General features: G+C 39.2%; 1 protein-coding gene across 2 annotated transcripts in view; it reads left to right on the forward strand.

Annotated features, from left to right (window-relative positions):
- CERS6 (ceramide synthase 6) overlaps nucleotides 1-23,418 on the forward strand; it is a 324,715-nt gene that overhangs the window by 72,005 nt on the left and 229,292 nt on the right. The window lies entirely within an intron of this gene.

The raw sequence follows: 23,418 nt of genomic DNA on the forward strand, positions 1-23,418 counted from the left end.
GTTTTGTTTGTATGAATGAAAGAGAGGTGGTCGTTGGGTGGAAGAGCCACACTGTGTACGACAGTGGCACGTGCAGCACTTTTAGAGTAGAAAGAGCAAGCTCTGGCCATTAGGGACCCCACTACCTGCTGGTGGAGAGAAGGCCAATAACCAAATGACTGTAGTGATCTGTGGAATAACTACAGTGTCAAGGAGGTGACAAATACAACACTATTACAGGAAGATTTGGAGAGAGGCGTGGAGGTTCAAGAAAATCTTGGAGAAGATATTATTTGTGATATTCACTGACATTTTCAATAGGTGTAGATGGACAGGCAGTGGCCTTTAGACCTCTGCAAAGACTAAAGCCCTGGGTTTGTATAGCAGGTGTCCTAGGAGAGTAATCAGTGGGCATATCGGGAAGTATTTGCAGCCCACACATGCCATGGTGGTTGCTGCAATGCTGCATTAGACAGCAGTAGATGGATGAAAATATAACTTAGTGTCCTCTTCAGACTTGTCTGTTCTGTGCCAGTTGCAGTGCTGGATGCTCCTGCAAATAGACTTATCTTCTCCAGTAGACATGCTGATGTTTTTCCCCTTCATGTTCCACTCATTCAAGGGCCACCCTGGACTGCATTTAAAGTTGAATGTTGAGTTCGTGTGTGTGTCTGACATCTATTATTTGTAACCTATAGAAGCAGGTAGTGTGTTTTATGCAAAAGGAAGTCTCAAAGGACCTTGAGTCACATCTCCAACTTTCTTAGTGTGATGTGATAATATCATGCAGTTTAATGAACTGTGGTAGGCTGAGAATGCTCATGACTTACATTAGTTTCATTTTGAATGATGTTTAATAAGCCATGCCAAGTTATTTTCCATACAATTAGAGAAGTCATTGAGCTAATTTTGCTATATAGGAAGAAATTAAGGAAAAAGACGTGGTGATTGTGAAAGGAATGGAGCTAAGTCTCAGTCTTCTCTGAAGTCTCTATCCAGATAGCTCAGTGCTGTTCCATGCTGGGGTCAAGCTGAAATGAGAATGGAGACTCAGATAGAGATGGAATTGAGACACCCAAGTCACCTTTCAAAAAGGGGCATTTGTGGAAAGAAAATCCGTGTAACAAAATGATAAACAATAATATTATTGTTGCTGTAGCACTCAGGGGTTTGGGATGAGATAAGCCTAGTGAATGATGTGGCTGCTAAAAACTTAGTGTCTGTAGCTCTGATCGTTGGTATTTGACTTCTAGAATGAGACAGATGATCATTTTACTCTTCTTTTAGTAAATACGGGGTTTTATGTATGTGATATGTACTTACACATCTCTCTTTAAAAAGGATTTATTTCACACAGTGACTGTGCCATTATAATAGCTAATAAAATTAATTATAGTATATATTAATATATATTTTAACTATATTACTTGTGTATTATATATCTAAACTATATATCTGTGTCTATGTCTGTATCTCTAGCTATGTGGACATTTTTCCTGAAGAAAAAAAGATGCATAATATCATAGCTATTTTTGGATGTTGTAGGATTGTCATGTGGAAGAAAGTTTGTCTTTATTCGTCTTGGTAGGAAAGGCTCAGTTGGCAGAGCTATGGAGAGGCATTTAGGTTCAGTTCTAAGGAAGAATTTCCTTAGGGTGCTGCCCACAGGTGCAGTGTGGGCTGCTTTAGAGAATTCCTTCATTCCTTAAGACCAGTCTGTTCAAGTCCAGGCCAAGGCAGTGGTTCTCAAGCTTCAGCATGCCTCGAGATTACCTGGAGGGCTTGTTAAACCCAGGTTGCTAGGCCCCACGCCCAGAGTTGTTGATTTAGTAGGGCTGGGACAGGTCCCCAGAATTTGTATTTTTATCTGCTTCTCAGGTGAGGCTGAGGCTGTTGGTCTGGAGACCACACCTTAAGAAACACTGGACAAAGTACAGCATCTCAAACTGCATTGTGTATGGCAGTTATTTGGGGATTTTTGTTAAAACACAAAATCTGATTTGAGTTGGCCTAGAATTGGGCCTGAGAGTCTGCATTTTTAATATATCTACCAGAAAATACCAATGCTTATGGTTCTTGGGTCACAATTCTTGTAACGGGATAAATAATCCCTTGTCAGTGATGACGAGGCTTGAGGAAATTTAAACATTCAATGGGCTTTTGGGCCAGAGGGTATTCAAAGTCCTATACAACGGCGGAGCCCCTGTGAAATGATTTTATTTTGGTAAGTCCCTAATGGGGACAAAGAAAAAGTTGACTTTTGCCTTTCAAAAAAATTTTTATGGTAAAATGCCCTTTTCTTACAATTATCACACCATCATTACTAGCATTTTATGACCCTTCTCTGCAGGTCTTTAAATAAGAACTCATTTAAGTCACTCTATGAGCTGTTGCCCCTTAGGAAAATGCCTCATTGATTGAGTCTACCACTGAGCTTTAAATGGAAATGACCTTCATTTTAAAAATTTAATTGAGCTTTGATATTTACTTGCACATTTGGTTATTTCTCATAAATGCTCCTATCAAAGAATTTTGAGAGTTTAATACCATTATGTCCACTCAGTGTGCTTTCTAATGATGCCCCTAGGGTTGTGGCTATTTAAGGATTACAATAAATCAAGAGAATACTAATCTTTTAAAAAATAATGTGGATCTGTATCCACTGTTTGGGTAATGCAAATTTGCATTAAGAAAACAAAATGTCCCCCAAGAGGATATGCATGTTTCCTTATTAAGAGCCAAGTGAATATTTCATTCTGTTTTCTCCTATTTGCTCCTTATGAGTAAGCTGTGTTTTGCCTTTGTTAGCTTCAAAGTTTGCTCTCTAAGGCCTCTTATTTGAGCTTCTCTTTGATTTTAATCCTGTGAGTTTCCGTTGCTGTTTAGGTTTTCTGGCATTGAGGGGATATTCTCCTAGAAGCACAAGCAGTTCATAGACCAACTGGAAGTACACGATGAAGAGCTCAAAAAAGAAAAGCTGGTTATTAATAGCTCTTTAACTTATTGATACGTTATTTTTCTCATACAAAGAGAAGAAAACCAGCATTTGCCTGTATATGTGCCAGGCACTTCACACCAGTGTATCATTTAATTCTTTAAACAGCCATATGGTCCAGGTGATATAACTGTATTACAGAAAAACTGACTCAGGGAGGTAAACTAACCTAATATCTCACAGCTAGTGAGTGATCAAATCAGGATTTGAACCTATGACAGCTTGCCTTTAAAGCTGTTTAGCTGCTTTTTATACAATGAGGCTTCTTAATACAAACAGTAAATTGTTTGGAATGCAGATGTTTCCACACCCTGTGCGAGTGGCCTGACAGCAGAAGGTTTTGAATGAGAGAGGGAGAAAATAAATGTCCTGGTCAGTTAGTATCTCTTTAGTTTCTTATCCAGCAGCCTTCAACAAATTCTGTATTAGCCTGTGCTATAAAAAGCAAGTGAAGATAGATGCCCGGTTGGCAGGAGCATCCCCAGATTGAAGCGTTTGAACACGTGAAGAACACTCTGTGCTGGTTATTAAGCCATCATCTCTTGGCTCCAAATCTACCCTTCATATTTTGTTTGTGACACTGGGGCTGAGGCTCTAAAACCATGTTTCTCCTTTGCTGGCTTCTTCCCTATAGTTTCTGTCAACAGAAGGTTCTAGAGGGAGGCTGCTTGGCTGGAAGAGGAAGACTGGACATGCTTATCCTGTTTGCCTCCTTTCCTGAAAGTATCCCCTTAGCATCAGTGGATTTTTCTTCTTTATTTAAAAATAGACTTTATTTTTAAGAGCAGTTTTAGGTTCACATCAAGATTGAATTAGAAAGTACAGAGATTTCCCATATCCCTGTCCCTACACATGCGTAGACTCCTTTGTTATTAACATCTGCCAGCAGAGAGTACATTTGTTGCAGTCGATTAACTTATGTCATATTATTATCACCCAAAGTCCATGGTTTACTTTAGGGTTCCTTCTTGGTGTTGTACATTCTGTGGGTTTATACAGATTTATAATGCCATGTGTCCTAGTCCATTTTATGCTGCTGTAATAAAATACCTGACACTGGGTAGTTTGCAAAGAATTAAATTTATTTCTCACAGTTCTAGAGGCTGGGAAGTTTAAGATCAGGCACTGGCGGGTGTGGTGGCTAGTAAGGGCCAAGTCTCTGCTTCCAAGATGGCACCTTGAAGGCTGCATCCTCTGGAGTGGAGGAATGCCGTTCTTCCCATGGCAGAAGAACAGAAGAGCAAGAGGGAGTGAACTCATTTCCTTGAGGGCCCCCCCGCCATCCATTTTTTTGGATTTAGAGTTTGGCGCTATTGCCCAGGCTAGAGTTAAGTAGCATTATCTCAGCTCACTGTACCCTCCACCTCCCAGGCTCAAGCAATCTTCCCACCTCAACCTCCGAAGTAGCTGGGACAACAGGTGTGCACCACCACACCAGGCTAATTTTTGCATTTTTTGTAGAGATGGGATTTTGCCATGTTGCCCAGCCTGGTCTCGAACTCCTGAGCTTGAGTGATCTGCCCACCTAGACCTTCCAAAAATGCTGGGATTGCAGGTGTGAGCCATCATGCCCAGCCTCCATGAGCCCTTTTTACATGACATTAACCCATTCATGAAGGTAGTGCCCTCATGACCTAAACACCTCCCATTAGTCCCCACCTTCCAACACTGTTGCATTGGGGATTGTGTTTTCAATACGTTAATTTTGAGGGACACATTCAAACCATTGCACCATGTATTTACTATTATAGTATTACAGAAGGTAGTTTCACTGCCCTAAAAATTATTTCATCAGCAGCTGTTCTACACCCAGCAGGAGTGTTTTGTTTTCAGTGATTGATTCTGGTTTCTTACTTTTCCCCAGCAATCTCTTAAAGCCATCTCTAGTGGGGGGCTGCCCCCTCATCAGGGGTCTGGGTTCTTCCCCAGTCCCTACTCTTCCTCCCAGCCCTAGGGCTGGTGGCTGTTCCTACCTCCTCTGTGACATCTCAGGGTTTCCTTTGTGTCTTTTAGTACTCTAATATCAATTTAACTATTTCTTATTTTAAATTGTGTCTGTTAAAATAATTTGTGGTTTCTGTTTTCCTGACTAGATCCTGACCAATACTCTTTGGGAGAGTAACCTCTAAGCTACATTGAAGCATGTACTGTGAACAGATATTGCCCAGTGCTGACATAAGGGAGTTAGGCAGAAGTTGTAGAAGAACTAGAGGAATTTGCAAACAAATTTGTTAGGTTCATAGTTTTATAGCATGAGTCACTGCTGGGATAGCATGTCAAATATGAGGAAAACAAACAGACAAACAAAAAACAGGAGAAAGCAGCCAAATGAGAGAAGCTGTGTGTTCTAGCATCAGCTTTTCTAATAGGTTTGGGAGTACTACTTTCTCTGGACCTCAGTTTCCTCACCTTTAAATCTTAGGTAATAGTGATTGTGAAGTTAAATGAAATTAAGAGAATTGAAAGTACTTGTAAAAAGTATAAGGCCTTGAATTCAAATAAACGATTGTGACAATGAAATAATATTGTAATGCCATCACCAGACTTGATCTCTGTCTATATAAAGGAGTTTGCTGGGACCATAGGGGTTGTTAAGTGATAATAGGGTGAGGGGTTATGGAGACCAAGCCATCATGAGGGCCACTCTGTCATGGCATCCATTGTGCCAGGAGCATGTGCTGTCTCATTCAACTTTACCATTTTATAGTGGACAAACTAGTTTGTTGATGTTGAGAATCAACTTTCTTAATTATTCTCCATTTCTGTCAGTGTGAAGGATTCTACCGTCATTGTCTCATTCTTTCTGTTGTTCTCAGTCATCCTCGATTGTGAAACAGGCACATGGTAAGTAGTGGTGTTAGGCTGTCAGATTCTTCTGGGGGGAATTTTAGCACACTAAGAGACCATGAGTTTTAATGAAAACCTTTATGGAGTTGGTGACTCTGTTTTTTGAAATTCTATAAAGTCATTCTGTTATCAGTAATCCACCAGAAAAATAAAGGGCCTCATCCTCATTAAACTCTGCATACAACCAAAAGTCTTCTGTGGTAGATCAGGAGTAAAACCAGGTACCGATCATTGATGACCAAATTTTGTGGGTTTTGAGGCACCAATGGATAATCCCTTGTAGTATTAATATCTAGGCCAAAAGGAATGTTCACAGACTCATAAACACGTGTCGCCAACTCAACAAAGTCAGAAATGTTAGAGGGCTCAGTCCTTGGAGCAGAATGACAGGAATCTGTATTGGCATTCATCTCTTCAGTTTTTAGTTCAAGTTACTGAAACACTAGAATCTTTTCCTCATTTGTGAAGCAGTGATGAAATTATCTATTTGCTTATTCCTCAGGGACATTTTGAGGGTTGACTGAGATCAAATGTGAAAGGACTTGGTGAATTGTAAGGCACCTAGAAAATATAATGGAATTAAAGGATTAATGCATTACAGGAAGGCTTGGAATCCCACCCCCACCCCCAAGACCTGACATTTAGCTTCAGGGGCAATTTGGGGATTTCTGGACAAATCCAGCAGTCACAGGGGCCTATAAGACAGTCTGTGTAGAGGCGCTGAAGGCCTGCTTCTCGCAGCTATGTGTTTCTTGGCTGGTCATCTGAGGAAGATGAATGATAAGGGAGGCCCAGGCCCCCACACAGAGTGAGCTGCTTGAGGGCAGTGACAGGGAACGTGTCTGTAAGAGTGCCGAGGGGTATGGTTAAAGGGAATTTTGAGGCACTTCGGATTTGTGTGACATGTCAAAAGCTGACAGGCTGTGCTGGAAGCAGCAGTTAGAGATGGAGTTGCCAAATCGCATTCGGTGAGGTACAGTGGCATGACTGACAGCAAAATTCTGTGAGGGTGCAGTTATATCCTTCCATGAGAGGGGCAGACAGTATCATTCCTCATGTGCAGAGAAGATACTGCCTTACTCAGACATTACAGATTCCCAAAAGATTCATTGACAATTACTGTAATTTTGCAAGTACCACAATACTGTGCAAATATTGGCTAACATATAGTGGTAATATCTTAAAGACTTTCTCGACAAGGGTATTTTCGTATATAAATACATACCATGCAATTGTTCTTCTACAATTTGATGTTTTTTTACATCTGGTTTTATGCAGAATACAGGAACATATGTTTCATTGTTTAAGATGAAGACATAATTTGTTTGAATTTTATGAGCTTCATCCTTTAACGGCTAGATTCTGTGTTTCTTTAATAGTTGAAGTGAACTCATCATGAAATATCTTAAGTCTAGGGTACTTTTTCCTAGAATCCTGGAAATGTGTAGCAAGGAGCGGCAGTTTTGACATTTCTCACATTACCTTGGACTTTCCAAGGATCCCAGCTATTAGGTTTTGAATGTGATGGCCTTTTGGTCTCTGATCTGAAGTGATCAACTCCTCAGATGAGGTTGGTATGGACTAGACTGACTGACCTGTTTATTACTGCTATTTAAGATTAAGCTATGATTTTTAGAAAGTTTCTTGTGAATCGTTTTTAACTACTACCACAAAAAGCCTTTGCCAATGGTTATTTATTAATAAAAGCAACCACTGTCTAAGGGTCTTTTCCACTTTTAAAAAATAATAAAATGAAGATAGATTCAGAAAACAATCCTTAATTAAAAAAATTAAAGTTAGAAAAGAAAAAGATGGATGAGGAAAGGTTTATAGGATTCAGGCTGTTTATTCTGGAAGAGAGAAGAATGCAAGATGACTTAATCTGTGTTTTGAAATATTTGAGGAGGTTATAGACTGCACCATCTCTAGAGGACTGAGAAAAGAGGAAATGGGTTTACATTTCAGCAAGAAGGAATGACACAGGAAGAACATTTTGAGTATGATGAAAAACTAAAATAGGACACTTAGGGAAGATTAAAAAACAACTTTTTATTTTGAAATAATTATAGATTCACAGGAAATTGCAAAGAAACATACAGGGAGATTTCATGCCTAAAGGAAGTTTTTGAATGCTCTCTCTAGAGAAAAATCTGGCTTGGAGAAAGGCAGTTGGACCAAATGACATAGTAAGCTGGAAGTTTTCTGGCTCTTTCACAAATCTGTGCATCTTATGCTCTTCCCATAACATGTTTCCCATTAAAAGTCACTGACTGTCCGGGTACGGTGGCTCACATCTGTAATCCCAGCACTTTGGGAGGCCAAAGCGGGTGGATCACCTGAGGTCAGGAGTTTGAGACCAGCATGACCAACATGGTGAAACCCCGTCTCTACTAAAAATACAAAATTAGCCAGGCGTGGTGGCAGGTGCCTATACTTCCAGTTACTCGGGAGGCTAAGGCAGGAGAGTTGCTTGAACCTGAGAGGTGGAGGTTGCAGTGAGGCAGGATCGCTCCACTGCACTCCAGCCTGGGCAACAGAGCGAGACTCTGTCTCAAAAAAAAAAAAAAAAAAAAGGTCAGTGACCACCACAGACGAGGGCACCTTCTGATGTGTGAAAAGTATGTTTCTTGTCATGAAAATTTAAGGAGAACCAGCACTTGCTGAATATTTTCCAAATTTGGGCTCCATTGTGAGAGGTGCTCAGACAAAATTTGCCAGGTAGATTTTATTGTCTTCATTTTGTAAGCATAGTAACTAGGGTTCAGAAATATTAAACCGCTTTCCAACAATCTAGGCTCAGAGTAGGTGCACCTGGGATATGAGTTTGCACCAGAGGAATTGTTCTTTCTACTATATGATGCTACTAGAGAACAATTCATATTTTTCCTAAGAAGAAAATTGTCTTCTTACTGCACACTACTCTGCATGCCATCCTCCCCTATCTCTGTCCCATTCCAGTTGCTCCCAAGGTGCCAGTGATTTAGAAAATCCCAACATGAAACAGAGTGTAATTATGATTTTCATTATGTAGATGAGAAAATAGAGAAGTTCTGTGGTGTCTCCAGGCCCAGGAAGAAGCGATTTCTTTTCTGGTGGCATCAGAGATTCTCTTAACTATATTTATTTAGTGTTGATAACACTTTTTTTGGAGTAATTTCATCTAGTTGCATAGTTTCATGTCTTTTGGTGTTCTCATTGCCTTGAATGCCATCCTTTTTTTTCTATCTGAACAGGTACTAAAAATGGCCTTTTATTTTTATTCCATTTGTTTCTCCTTTGTCTCAGTCACAGTGGAGCCCTTTGCTAGAAGAGCCCCATGGAGTTAGCTAAATTGTAGCTGTCTCAGGGCTTTCCATGTTAGATTTTTGTATCATGGAGGTTTTGAGTCTTACCTGGGATAGAGACCATCTTGTTCATCTCTATTTTTAACAATACTTACTTTTAATTTTTGGCATTAAAAATTTGAACTCTCATTTTAAGACGTTGAAAAATACAGAAAAACATTTTTTAAAGAATATAAAGTAAGCCATAATCCCATTGTTTGGCAACAAATATAGGTAACCTTTTAATATATTTTCAGTTTCTTTTATATGGCAGAAATTTATATGTAAATAAACAGTGACCAGATAGACATTGTTTTCTCTCATTTCTGAGCATTTTTTATGTTACTAAATATTCATTGAAAGCATTTAAGTTATTTACCTTTAAAATAAATATAAAGTGTATATAAGCACAAATTTAAAGTAGTACAGAAAAGTATGAAATACACATTGTCTTAACCCTAAAAGGTTATTGCCTTTAACGGTTTCTCACTACTCTTCCTGATAACAAATTTTAAAAGTACCTACACAAGTGGAATATTATACTTGTTGTGTATCTTGCATTTTATACTTGTTGTATATCTTGCATTGATTTTCACATCAATGTTCATCAGGGATATTGGCCTGAAATTTTCTTTTTTTGTTGTGTCTCTGCCAGGTTTTGGTATCAGGATGATGCTGGCCTCATAAAATGAGTTAGGGAGGAGTCCCTCTTTTTCTATTGTTTGAAACAGATTGGAATAGTTTGGAATAGATTGGAATAGTTTGGAATAGTTTGGATTAGACTGGAATAGTTTGGAATAGATTGGAATTGTTTGACTTCTTCTTTTCCTATTTGAATACCTTTTATTTCTTTCTCTTGCCTAATTGCCATGGCCAGAACTTCTAATAGTATGTTGAATAGGAGTGGTGAGAGAGGGCATCCTTGTCTTGTGCCCAAAGGGAATGCTTCCAGCTTTTGCCCATTCGGTATGATGAGTTTCTGCTGAAAGGTCTGCTGTTAGTCTGGTGAGCTTCCCTTTATATGTGACCTGGCCTTTCTCCCTGGCTGCCCTTAACATTTTTTCCTTCATTTTGACCTTGGAGAATCTGACAATTATGTGTCTCAGGGTTGATCTTCTCGTGGAGTATCTTAGTGGTGTTCTCTGTATTTCATGAATTTGCATGTTGGTCTGTCTTGCTAGGTTGGGGAAGTTATCCTGGATAATATCCAGAAATGTGTTTTCCAGCTTGTTTCCATTCTCCCCATGTCCTTCAGGTACTCCAGTCAATCATTGGTTCGGTCTTTTTACGAAATCCCACATTTCTTGGAGGCTTTGTTATTCCTTTTCATTCTTTTTTCTCTAGTCTTGTCTGCATGCCTTATTTCAGTAGGGCGGTCTTCAAACTCTGATATGCTTTCTTCCGCTTGGTTGATTTGGCTATTGATAGTTGTGTATGCTTCACGAAGTTCTCGTGCTGTGTTTTTCAGCTCCATCAGGTCATTTATGTTCCTCTCTAAACTGGTTATTCTAGTTAGCAGCTCCTGTCACCTTTTATCAAGGTTCTTAGTTTCTTTGCATTGGGTTAGAACATGCTCCTTCAGCTCAGTGTAGTTTTTTATTACCCGTCTTCTGAAGCCTACTTCTGTCAATTTGTCCATCTCATCCTCCGTCTAGTTCTGCACCCTTGCTGGGGCGACGTTGCGATCATTTGGAGAAGAGTCATTCAGGCTTTTTGGGTTTTCAGTGTTTTTTCCTTGATTCTTTTTCATCTTCGTGAGTTTGTCTAGTTTCGATCTTTGAACCTGCTAACCCTTGGATGGGGTTTTTGTGGGGCTTTTTTTTTTTTTTTTTTTTAATTGTTGATGCTGTTGTCGTTGCTTTCTGTTTGTTTTTCTTTCAATGGTCAGGTCCATTTTCTGCAGGGCTGCTGCAGTTGCCTGGGGGTTCATTTCAGGACCTATTCATCTGGCTCGCTCCCGCATCGAGAGATGTCACTCAAGGAGGCTGGAGAACAGCAAGGATGGGTGCCTGCTCCTTCTTCTGGTATCTCTGACTTCGAGGGGCACCAACCTCAAGCCAGTAGGATCACTCCTGTATAGGGTTCCTGACAACCCCTGTTGGACGGTCTCACCCTGTTGGGTGGCATGGGGAACAACAGGACCCGTTTAACAAAGCACTTTGTCCCTTGGTGGAAGGGGTGTGCCTCACTGTGGGGAAACACAGTCATCTGGGCTGCCCAGATTCCTCAGAACTACCAGGAGGAAAGGCTAAGTCTGCTGGTCCGCAGAGACTGCGGCCACCCCTTCCACTAGGAGTTTAGGTCCAAGGAGATCCGTGTTCTGTCCCTGAGCCTCTGGCTGGAGTTATTGGAGTTCCTGCAGGGAAGCCCCACCCAGTGAGGATCAGGCCTGAGGAGGCACTCTGGCTTCAGTCTGCCACAGCCAGTGTGTTGGGCTGTCGGGGACACGTCTTGGGACCAAGCCGTCCAGCCTCCCTGGCTCCAGCAGGGGAAAAGCATGGCCTGGAGCTATAGTGATAGATGCTGCCTTTCTCCCGCCCAGGGAGCTTAGCATGTTAAGCAGAGTGAGTCCCAGTGCTGGCTGCTGCTCCTCCCCTAAGGAGCTCATATGGCTTAGACAGCAGGCAGCCGCAGCTGTGGTGCTGGTCACCCTTCCCCCTGAGAGCTCAGTAGTGTTAAGCAGATTCCAGCTGAAGGGCTGTTGAGAATCCGTGTGGCTCTGGAGTTGGGACGCTAGGCCCCGGTGGAATGCGTTCACGAGTGGAATCTTCTGATCCATGGGTTGCACCATTCCGTGGAAAAGGCACGGATTCCCTGGCTGGGTAGCATATTCACTTACTGCTTCCCTTGGCTGGGGGGAGAGGGTTCTCCTGGCTCTCAGGTGGGCCGCCATACCACACTGCTCTTCCTTCCTCTCCGTGGATCATGCCAGCCTCCTAGTCAGTTCTGATGAGAGAACGTGGACACCTTGGTTGCCGGTGAAGGATTCACACGCTTATTATGGTTCTTTTTGATTGGAGCCTCAGATCGCCACTGTTTATAGTCGGCCATCTTGGCCCTGCCCAACAATGTTTTGATACCAGTTTTTTTTTTTTTTTTTTTGAATAAGGATGACCATCTTTTCATATGTCTATTGGTCATTTGTTACTTATTTCTGTATACTACCTTTTTATATCTCGTGTGCATTTTTAATTAAACTTCGACATGAGAAATTTATTGGCATTCTTATTTTTCCAAATCATTGGCTATATTTCACATTATAAAACTCAGCCTGATGGGCATGAAATGGTCTTGGTACATTTTCCTGATGTGGCTGAATATCTTGTTGTATGTTTATTGATGTTTCTATTTGTTCTTTTGAAAATTGCCTACTTAACGTCTTTTGTCCATTTTTCTGTTGATCATCAAAAATCTTTAAAAATGTGAAAATCTAGGATGTAGAAGAGTCTGGAAATTTTCATCTTCAAAACTTTATGGTTAATTTCTTGAAGCTTTAGCTAGCAAAAGTGATCCTAAATTCAAGTGGCAGAGATAATGCAGATGGAAGAATGGATAGTTATCCTGTGATGACAGAGTATTTTAGTGGTCAACCTAAATAATTCAATTCTTCAGATTCACTTTTGCTTGTATCATTGATATCATAACAACATGGTGGGACTTTGATCAGAGTTCTGTACTGTCAGAAAGGGCCCAGTGGCTATTTTCTTAGAGAATAGTCCCAGTAGCAAGAAATAAGAACAACAATATAATATGAACACACGTAGAGATCTAATGTACATGAGGCCTGAGTTAACAACATTGTATTGTTTTGGATATTTTTTAATAAAATAAATCTATTTTAAATAAGTAGATTCTAGCTGCTTTTGTCACACACACAGTGAGATGATATATTAATCTGCTTCACTATAGTAGCCATTTTACTATATATGTATTCTATAACATGTTGCACACCTCAAATATACACAACAAAATTTATAAAACAAAAAAAGAACAACAGTGTAAGTCTTTGTAACCATTAAATACCATGCCCTACCAGGATATGTAATTTTCTGAGGGAAATATTCACAGTAGGAAAGTAAAGCAAATTATAAATACATGTAGTATGATGTAATTTTGTTTAATAAAAACATGATAAGCAAAGTATAAAGAAAGATCTGGTAGCATGTGGGGGAGGGATAGCAGAAAAATGTTCAAATGTTAATAATGGTTATCTTTGATAGCATTCCTTGCGATTTTTAATATTATTACAAGTGCTTTTTGTTACTTCTACACTTGATGTAATATACACTGCTTTTAAAATTCACAAAAATTACAAAAATGAAGATAGTAGAATTTTGATGGGCAATAAACATTTCTTGAGTTCTTGGAGAACATGGACTATTGTGTTATTTGTAAATGCCTTTGCTTTGTCCATAGTTCTCTTTCACCACAAGATTAATTATACCTTTATAAGCTGTGCCACCTTTTTTCCACATGGGCTTTATTATTACTCAACAACAAAGGAAACACAAAATAAATATAAATACATGTAGTATGATGCAATTTTGTTTAATAAAAACATGGTAAGCAAAGTATAAAGAAAGAACAAAGTGTAAAGCAAAGTATAAAGAGTAGGGCTGATACATAATAGATGCTCACTGAGTCATTTTGTAGTGACTCATTAAGCTATTTACCATTTTCCCTCTGCAGATAATTGTGCGTGAAAATCTTTACATCTGTGGCCTTTCTTCTTTGTCTGACTGATTGTGTTAGATAAATACCTGAAAGTGGGATTTCTGAGCAGAGTGTATGACCATATCACAAATATTTTAACAATGCCTCTTTAATTTACTTTTCTTATTTTAGGGAGAGTGGCTAATTTCCTCCAGTACAGCAAGTGTTGTTTTTCAGATTTTATTCTACCACATACTTTATTTTATAGTTTTTATAAAATAGCCTGCTTTAAAAAAATCAATGTATTATAGATTTTCATGTTTTGCATATTTTATGTAAATATCCTTTTCAGTAGCTATATAATATTTCAGGGGTTTCTTTGTACTCAGACATTAAACATTGGAGTCACCTTAGGGTTTATTTCTTGAATCTCCTCCCGTATTTATTTATACTCACTTCCCAGGTGATTTCCTTGTTCTTATGGCTTTATATGTCATCTATATGTTGATGAAAATAAATTTCTATCCCTTGCCCAAGCCTAAACTTCATACTAGCATATCCAACTGCCTACTGGACATCTCCATTTATAAGCCTAGTAGCCTAATAAGCATAACCTTCAGGCCTCACACTGAAGTCATGAACTTCAGCCCAACCCCCATGCCAGGGTAAAACCTTGTTGTTACCTCTTATTCCTCTTTTGCCTCATCCCATCCATGTTCAATCTGTCAGTGGATCCTGTGAGTCCAGTCTTGAGGATAGTTCCAGGATCTGATCACTTCTCACTGCCTCTTTTGCTGCCACCACCTCTGGCCTGGATAATTGCAGCAGCCTCCCAGTTAGCCTTGCTGTGTCCATCCTTGTTTTCCCCTTCTGTCTGCTCTCAACAGAGGAGCTAGTGATTCTCTTAGGACAGAATAAATCATTTAGGTTTTCTTCACATGGTCCTGAAGAAGCTTCCTACCTCACTCAGTGTAAAAACCAAAAAAAAAAAAAAGTCCCTAAAATGGCCTAGAAGGCACTGTGTGTGGCTGCCTGCTGCTCTCTGACCCCACTTCATTCCTCCTGTACTGGCTAACTCTATACTAGCCTCTCTAGCCTTCTGGATATGCCTTCAGCATCTCAATCAGACTCCTTCTCAGAGCCTTCATTCTTGGCCGCTGTTCCTTCCAGAATGTCCTTCCCCCACTTATCTTTCTAGTTTCTTTCCTTACTTCTTTCAGGATTCTGTGTACTTTCTCATTGGGGTCTTCCCTGGCCAATCTGTTTTAAATGACAGCCCTACCTAGGTAGCCCTGTCCTTCTTAGCAGGCTTTATTTTTCTCTCTAGCACTTCTCACCATCTGGCATAGCATACACTGCTTGGTTTATTTTTAATCTCCCTCTGCTAGAATGTAAGCTCCATAAAAATGGGATTTTGTTCACTGCAGCATCCCCAACACCTAGAGCAGGGCTGATACATAATAGATGCTCACTGAGTCATTTTGTAGTGACTCATTAAGCTATTTGCCATTTTCCCTCTGCAGATAATTGTGCGTGAAAATCTTTACATCTGTGGCCTTTCTTCTTTGTCTGACAGATTGTCTTAGATAAATACCTAAAAGTGGGATTACTGAGCAGAGTGTATGACCGTATCACAAGTATTTTAACAATACTTCTTTAATTTACTTTTCTTATTTTAGGGAGTGTGGAAAATATTGTTTTTATTAATAGATTATGTTACGATTGATCGGATCTAAATTTTGTCTAAGCTATTTAACTACCTTTAAGACCTTGGGCACCCTCATTAACTTCTTTGAGCTTTAGTTTATATTTCTGTTAAATGAAATAAATATTTAATTGAAAGGGTTATTGTTGATCTAAAAAAGAATTAAACATTGCAAAGCTTTTGGCATATAGTATCTGTCAATAAATAGCAGTCCCCTTTCTCCATCCTGGACTTCATTCCACTAAATATTTGTTTTCTTGAAACAGTTTTGTCTTAGGTAGGATTTAACAATATACAGTCATGCACATATGCCTGCTCACTCAGGCACATGTACATGTGTATGTCTAAACATGCACCTGCATATTAGCTTTCAAAAGCAGTCTATATTGTTCTGGTCAGTTTTAAATTGATAATACTTACTCTGATGCTAGCCACGGCACACCATTCCTGACGAATATTGGTAACCAAGGACGTGTTAGTAGTTCAGCAATGCGTTGACTCAGTTACCTCTCCCCACTTCTCCTTTATTGAATTTTTACTTATGCATAGGTTTTTTTTCTGGCACAGTTTGGTGTGGGAATATGTTATTTCTCATAATTGGATTTAACTGTTTCATCTGTTATTAATTGATTGTGATTAATTTCAAAGACCTTGCAAGCACTTTTGTATTTACCAATATATTTGTCATTTCTGATGCTCTATTCATTTGTAAAGATCTAAGTTTCCATCTGGTTGTGTTGCCTTTCAACCTAAAGAAGAACTTCCTTTAGCATATTTGAAATGGGAATCTGGAGGCCACAAATACCCTTAGTTTCCTTTTCACTTTCATTCTTTGAAGGATATTTTGCTGAACATAGAATTTTTGGCTGACAGTTTTTTTTTTCCGCTTCCAGTATAGTCATGAGCTGCATAACATTTCAGTTAATTATGGGGGGTGGAGGGTTGGAGGGGACTCCACATATACAATAGTGGTCCTATAAGATTATGATTACTGTACCTTTTCTATGTTTATTTATTTGTGAAGGAAATAGGTTTAATTGACTCACAGTTCTGCATTGCTGGGGAGGCCTCAGGAAACTTACAATCATGACTGAAGGCAAAGAAGAAGCAGGCACCTTCTTCACAGGACAGCAGGACAGATGGAGTCCTTTTCTATGTTTAGATACACAAGTACCATTCTGTTTTAATTGCCTATTCACTACAATAATGGTAATGTCCTGTACAGGTTTGTAGCCTTGGAGCAATAGGCAATACCATATATCTTAGGCGTGTAGTAGGCCATACCATCTAGGTTTCTGTAAGGACACTGTGATACTCATACAAAGACAAAACCACCTAATCCTGTGATTCTCAGAATGTATCCCTATTGTTAAGTGATGCATAACTGTACTTTAAAGATGTTATTGCACTGTCGTTGAGCCTTCATAATTTCTGATGAGAAGAGCATTGTATTTCAAATTATTTTTCCCTGTATATAGTGAGCCATTTTGTCTGGTGAATTACAATATTTTCTTTTTATCTTTGGTTTTCATCTGTTTGACTGTATTTTGTGTAGGTTTTCTTCTTTTACAGTTTACTTCTCTGTAGGGTTCTTGAGCTCCTTGAATCTGTATGTCTTAGCCTGTTTTGTGTTGCTCCAAAGGAATATCTGATGGGGCTGGGCAGTTTATAAAGAACATGTTTATTTAGCGCATGATTCTGATGACTGAAAAGTTCAAGATTAGGCATCTGTATCTGGTGAGGGCCTCAGGCTGCTTCCACTCATGATGGAAGGTGAAGGGGAGCCGGCATGTGCAGAGATCACATGGCAAGAGAGGCAGGGAGAGGTGCCAGGTTCTTTTAATAAACCAGCTCTTGTGGAAACTCATAGAGCTAGAGCTCACCCACCCCTGAGGGACAGCGTCAATCCATTTATGAGGGATCTGCCCCCATGACCCGAACACCTTCCAGAAGGCCCCACCTTTCACATTGGGGATCAAATTTCAACATGAGGTTTGGTGGGCACAGAACGCCCAAACTATAACAGTATGTTTATGTCTTTTACCAGATTTTGGAAGTTACAGACTATTATTTCTTCTAATATTGTTCCCCCTAGTTTGTCTCCTTTTTCCCTGTGACTCTAATTACCCACATGTTAGATTTTGAACAATTGTTCTACAAGTCTTCAAAGTCTGTTTATTTCTCCATTTTTTCTTTCTTTTTTTTTTTTTTCAGATTGCATGGTTCAGGTTCACTGAATTTTTCCTTTGCATGTCTTTTCTCCTTAGAGTGGATCATATTTTACTTGTTCTTCATCAACCTATTAGATTATGTATCCTGGGCATGGTGAGAGTTATTTTGTGGAGATGGTGGATTTTTTTACATTGCTTTCAAAAATGTTGATGTTTTGTTAATAGGCAGTTTACTTAGACTCAAATTGTAGCCTGTCATGCTTGCAGTGGACAGTGGCTTTAGTCTCAGATAAATTCTTTAAACCTTAGCTCCTATCTGCATTCAGTTTACCTTGTACATTCATGGTTCAGAAGTCAGCTAGAATCATGCTTAGTTTATATACAGAATTAGGGTTTGCTTCTTTGGCATTGTCTCTTCTATAGTTCTCTAGTCATTCTCTGATTTCCCCAGGCTTTTTTCCCTGGTTCCTGCAGCTAGAAAGAGGATGTGTTTTTCTATCAAAATTTTGCTTGCTGCTGTGTCTATGTCTGATCTCAGGGTAGAGCTGCAGAATAAATATATAAATGAACAGAGAGGTCACTCTTTACTGGTTGCTTGCTCCAACTTGGACACTTCCCCAAAGTCAGTTTCCTTTTTTTCAGTCTCCAGAGCCCTCAGGTAGTGTTTGTTTGTTTTTGTTTGGGTGGAGAGAGTGTGGTGTTCATATGTTGTGAAATCCATTAACTCATTCCTACACGACAAAAAGAGAATGTCCCCTTCAATTATTTTTAATTGAAATCCTTATTGAGACAGTTGTGGATTCAAATACAGTTCTAAGAAATAATACAATGAGATCTCATGTACTCTTTACCCAGTTACCTATAATGGTAACATTTTATAAATTTCTAGTATGGTATCAGAACCAGGCTTTTGACATTGATACAATCTTCTGATCTTAATCAGATTTCCCCAGTTTTGTTAATACTTGTACTCATTTATATATGTGTGAGATTTAATTCTATACAATTTTATCACATGTGTAGGTTTGTGTAGCCACCATCACAGCATCCCAACTATTTTTGGAAAGCATAGGAAGTGCTACAGTTTGAAAGGACTAAAAGTCTCTGGCCATGCTACCCACTTGAGATGATTAAATATTTTAAAGTAGTTAGAACAATGACATATGTTTATTTTTTTAAATAACCACCTTTCCAGATTGTAAACTTCATTGAGTACAAGGTTCATTTCATGGTTTTCTTTTTTTTGGGGGGTGTTATTTTTTTTGGAGATGGAGTTGTGCTGTTGCCAAGGCTGGAGTGCAGTGGCACAATATTGGCCCACTGCAGCCTCTGCCTCCCGGGTTCAAGCGATTCTCCTGCCTCAGCTTCCAGAGTAGCTGGGATTACAGGCGTGCACCACCACACCTGGCTAATTTTGGTATTTTTAGTAGAGATGGGGTTTCACCATGTTGGCCAGGCTGGTCTTGAACTCCTGGCCTCATGTGATCTGCCTGCCTTAGCCTCCCAACACGTTGGGATTACAGGCGTGAGCCACTGTATCTGGCCCATTTTACGTTTTGACTATATCTCTCACCACACTACTGCCCAGTGCTTTCTTCAGTACTTTGTGCAGAGATGTTTACCTCATGTTTAAAATACAAATACGTGTTGCCAAATAGAATTGAAAAGTGGCAGTGTCTTAGGTTTTTTCTCTGCTTTTTAACTGAGACTAGTATTTTTCAAAGTTTACATCCTTATTATGTTTACTTTCAAATATAGTACATGAAAGTACTTTATAGATGTTTGATCTTTTGAAGGTGGTGTTGCCGCCTTTGATTAAAAAAGTAATTAGGTGAGCATTTCCTTATAGAGGTAACCATCAAAGCTTGAAAGCACATATTTCCTTTCAACTATTACATTTGTCGATGTGTTACCCCCATCCCCCATCAATCTGCTTCTATCTCTGACTCTATCTCTTTCTCTCAAAATGTTATGAAAGACAGCCTTTGTGAACTTATTTATGTTAGAACTGGCATTAAAAAAAAATCCAGTTTTTTACATGGTCTAATGGACCATGATAGTCAGTGATAAAATTATAGTAGTTGTGTCATGGATCTTATTTTGTATCTAAGTATGCTCTCTGAAAAAAATGTGATTCACACCTTTTTTTGGAGAATAAACACAAAATTTATATTTTCATATAATCAGTAATACCTATTTGATAAGAATTTTCATATAATCAGTAATACCTATTTGATAAGAATTACATGCTCTTGTTTTTTCTTCTTTCATTTGGGGTTCACTTTTTCTGCCTATCTTATGCAATTTTAAAAAAATCTTGAAAATTAAGTGTTTGGCTCCCAGTATGGGTTATGTTGAAAAAGAGCATACCTAGTGAGGGGTTGGTAGAGCCTACGCAAGTGCTCTTTCAGGCAACTTTGACATTCTAGGGACAATAAGTATTAAAGAAGTGGCTTATTGAGTTGGAGTGGTCAATCTCCTACCTTCTGGGTCCCAAATGACCCTGAGTAGATGTGGATATTCAAGGAAATTAAAATGCAAAGCCCCTTTGGAAAAGATAGTAAGGGTACCTACCATTGTATTTTACTTGATTGTTTTATTCATTCATTCAACCATCAAATACTCACTGAGTACCCACAGTGTGCCAGACATATAAATGAAAAGATGCTATGACATCGTTCAAAGAAAGATGATTTATGCACATACCTACCATGGGTCATTTAAACTTTAACGGACTTCAACATTTAAATTGAGTTAAATTCTATTAAGTTTGTCTGTTATTCTTCTCTCTCTCTCTCTCTCTCACTGTCTGTCTCTGCATCCTCAGATTTTGGGGCTTAGCCTGTCCAATGAATCAGAGTGGGGAGCTGATTATAACAATGACCCTTCTGGGAAAGAAATATACTGTCTTCTGCTTCCATTTCCCTGGAAGTAGAGGCCACTGACATCTCTGGTCCTCTCTGCAAAGTGGGGATAATGGTAATCCCTCTTCATCTGGTTGAGGGAGGATTAAATGAGATTGTGCACAGGGCTCTGGAGATGTGGACTTCATTAAGGCCTGGTCCTGCTCTCTTGGGGGCCCCACACACAGGAGAGGGATGCACCTGTTACACCAACTCTTCTGTGGGAAGTGTGGCCACAGCATTCTGGGGGGCCATTGGGTTGGATAGGGGAGCTGGAAAGGTTTGGGCCCTTAGAGAAGGCCAGGTGTGGATGAGCTTAGACCCCGATCACACTGCTGGTGTGGACTCACTGTGGACCGGCACCAGGCCTGGGGTTTGAGGATGAGAGTCACCACAATTTTATGTCCACATGGGACCCTCTGCTTTTCCTTTTAACTGTGGCAAAATACCAGACGGGGGACACTTTTGTCAGTGCACGTGGTGCTGGGAACAGTTGGATGGAGGGTAAACTGGGGCAAGTGGTTACTCGACCAGATGTCCCTGGTTTTTTTCAGTGCCTATCCTGACATCTGGTCTCTTTTTTCTGCTTCTGCTTGGTATAATACTTTCACAACTTGAATACACATGGCTTGTTTCAGTGTAGCTGAGGCTGGTGAACCACTGGGCCCAGGAAAGTCATGGTTTGTAAATGCTATGATATGAAACCTTACCCATGGCTCCTGTCAAACATTTTAGGCCAAGAGACTCTATGATATGATTTTTAAATACATACATGTATTTGTAGAAATACATACATGTATTTGTAGAAATACATACATGTATTTGTAGAAATACATACATGTATTTGTAGAAATACATACATGTATTTGTAGAAACACATACATGTATTTGTAGAAACACATACATGTATTTGTAGCAACACATACATGTATTTGTAGCAACACATACATGTACATATATAATTATAATAATTTTTTCACATATAAGGAGATTAAGGCAGAGAGAGATTAATTCCTGTAGCTAAGTCTCCATAGCCAGATAGCAGCAGAAATAATTCCCACCCTATCCTTTGGACATTGCTGTAAAAATATGTTAACAAAGCATCATATTTATTTGATAATTTTGATTATTGAAATTTGTTAAGTTGTCAAGAGTGGTATGCTGTTGCATTCATTCTTGGAATTTAAAGAAAATAGAGTTTTAAAAGTGGTTTGAAGCTTAAAAAGAGAAGGAGAGATGTATACATTATGTTGTATAACAAATACTAAAAATTTTTTTTGATTTTTTTTTTTTTTTGGCTGATAACAGAGGTGAGGAAGTTGAAGAGACAGTGTTGAGTAAATTTCTTGACTCCCCTACTGCCTGCCCATGCATTGTGACAGGGCACACAGAGAATGTCTGCTAACTTGTCTGCAGCACTCAACACTGTGATAGCAACAACAAAACATATTTACTGAAGACAACCAGTTGATTAAATGTCTTGACCCCCTCCTGTGTATGCACAGGCATTGTCACAGGGCATACAAAGAGGAAATGATCAGCTTCTGCATTGAGACTCAGTGCTATTTAGATGAAGAAAGAAGACTGTACTGGAACAGCAGGCTGTTACAAGGATGATGATGACAAAGTCGGAAGGGAATGTGAACACAATGTGTCAGAGGTGTGGGAAGGGGAGGATGAGGGAGGGCGGGGAGGAGTCCAACTGGAAAGACTAGAAGGAAACCATTGGAACAGTTGTGTCCTTCACACCAAATGCATTTTGTGGTCTTACTGTTTGCTTTTGCTGGACCGTATGTCTTTTCACCCCGCTTTGTTGTACCTTATGATGAGGGGCAAATAACCACAAAGCAGGAAACCTTGTCAAGGAAACAAGTTCTAGACTCTGTCTTGTGGTCATTGCCCACTAAATTCCTTCTTTCATCACTATAGCCATAGCCCCATGATTATCATTTATAGAGAAGGGCCAGAGTCGTTAGGAAAAGGTTATACTTACTGCCAAGAAGGTAGGGATGTAGGTAATGCAGCTCAGAAAATTTTACATTAAACAGAATTGAGAATGTAGAAATTTGGGGAAAACTCCAGTTTCTAGAGGATTTATATATCGGGAAGGGGTGATTCTTCTTTCTTCCCAACTTAGTCCCAGAGAGCCCAGTGTACCAGGTATTACGGTGCATTTTCTCTGTCTTATCTTTCCTGGTTTAGGCTTGCACGTGTACAATGTTCCATTTTCCTGTTTAAATAAATTTCTTCACTTTTACTTGAAATAGGACCCAGTAGGATATTATGTGGTACTTTACATGTAAGTTTCATTGGTCCTACTTTAAAAACAAAAACCTTTGTCTACTGTTCTTTAATCTCATCAACTGTTATTAAGGAAGCTTCATCTAAGATTTAATTATGGTCTGTTTTGCATATTTATCAATTGTTGCCTTTGACCAACAGTGAATTAATTTGGGTAATACTTTCACATGATATGAAATTATTCTGTATTAGTAGAAAATATTAAATGTTACTACTGAAAATGAATATTTACAGAGTTTTATTTCTTGAGCATTTAGTCTAAAACAACTTTTAATTTTTTTTTTTTACACAGTTTTATTAGCAATGTCCCCACACCTTTGGGGCCCCATGCACTTCACCTGCTCCCCTTCAGCACCTCATTCACACAGCAAATGCGACCAGAAAGAAGGCTCAGTCCTCCCATTCCTCTTGACGTAGGCATTGGCTTAGGATAAAAACAGTTTTGTGGATGTTCATAAATACTTGCGACTTTTCATCTTGTCTGGGACATCATGCCCTTTGACATCCTTCATTACTCTTTATGAGAAACAAGCAAATAACC

This window comes from Pan troglodytes, chromosome 13 (genome assembly GCF_028858775.2).
Source record: "Pan troglodytes isolate AG18354 chromosome 13, NHGRI_mPanTro3-v2.0_pri, whole genome shotgun sequence".
NCBI lineage: Eukaryota > Metazoa > Chordata > Mammalia > Primates > Hominidae > Pan > Pan troglodytes.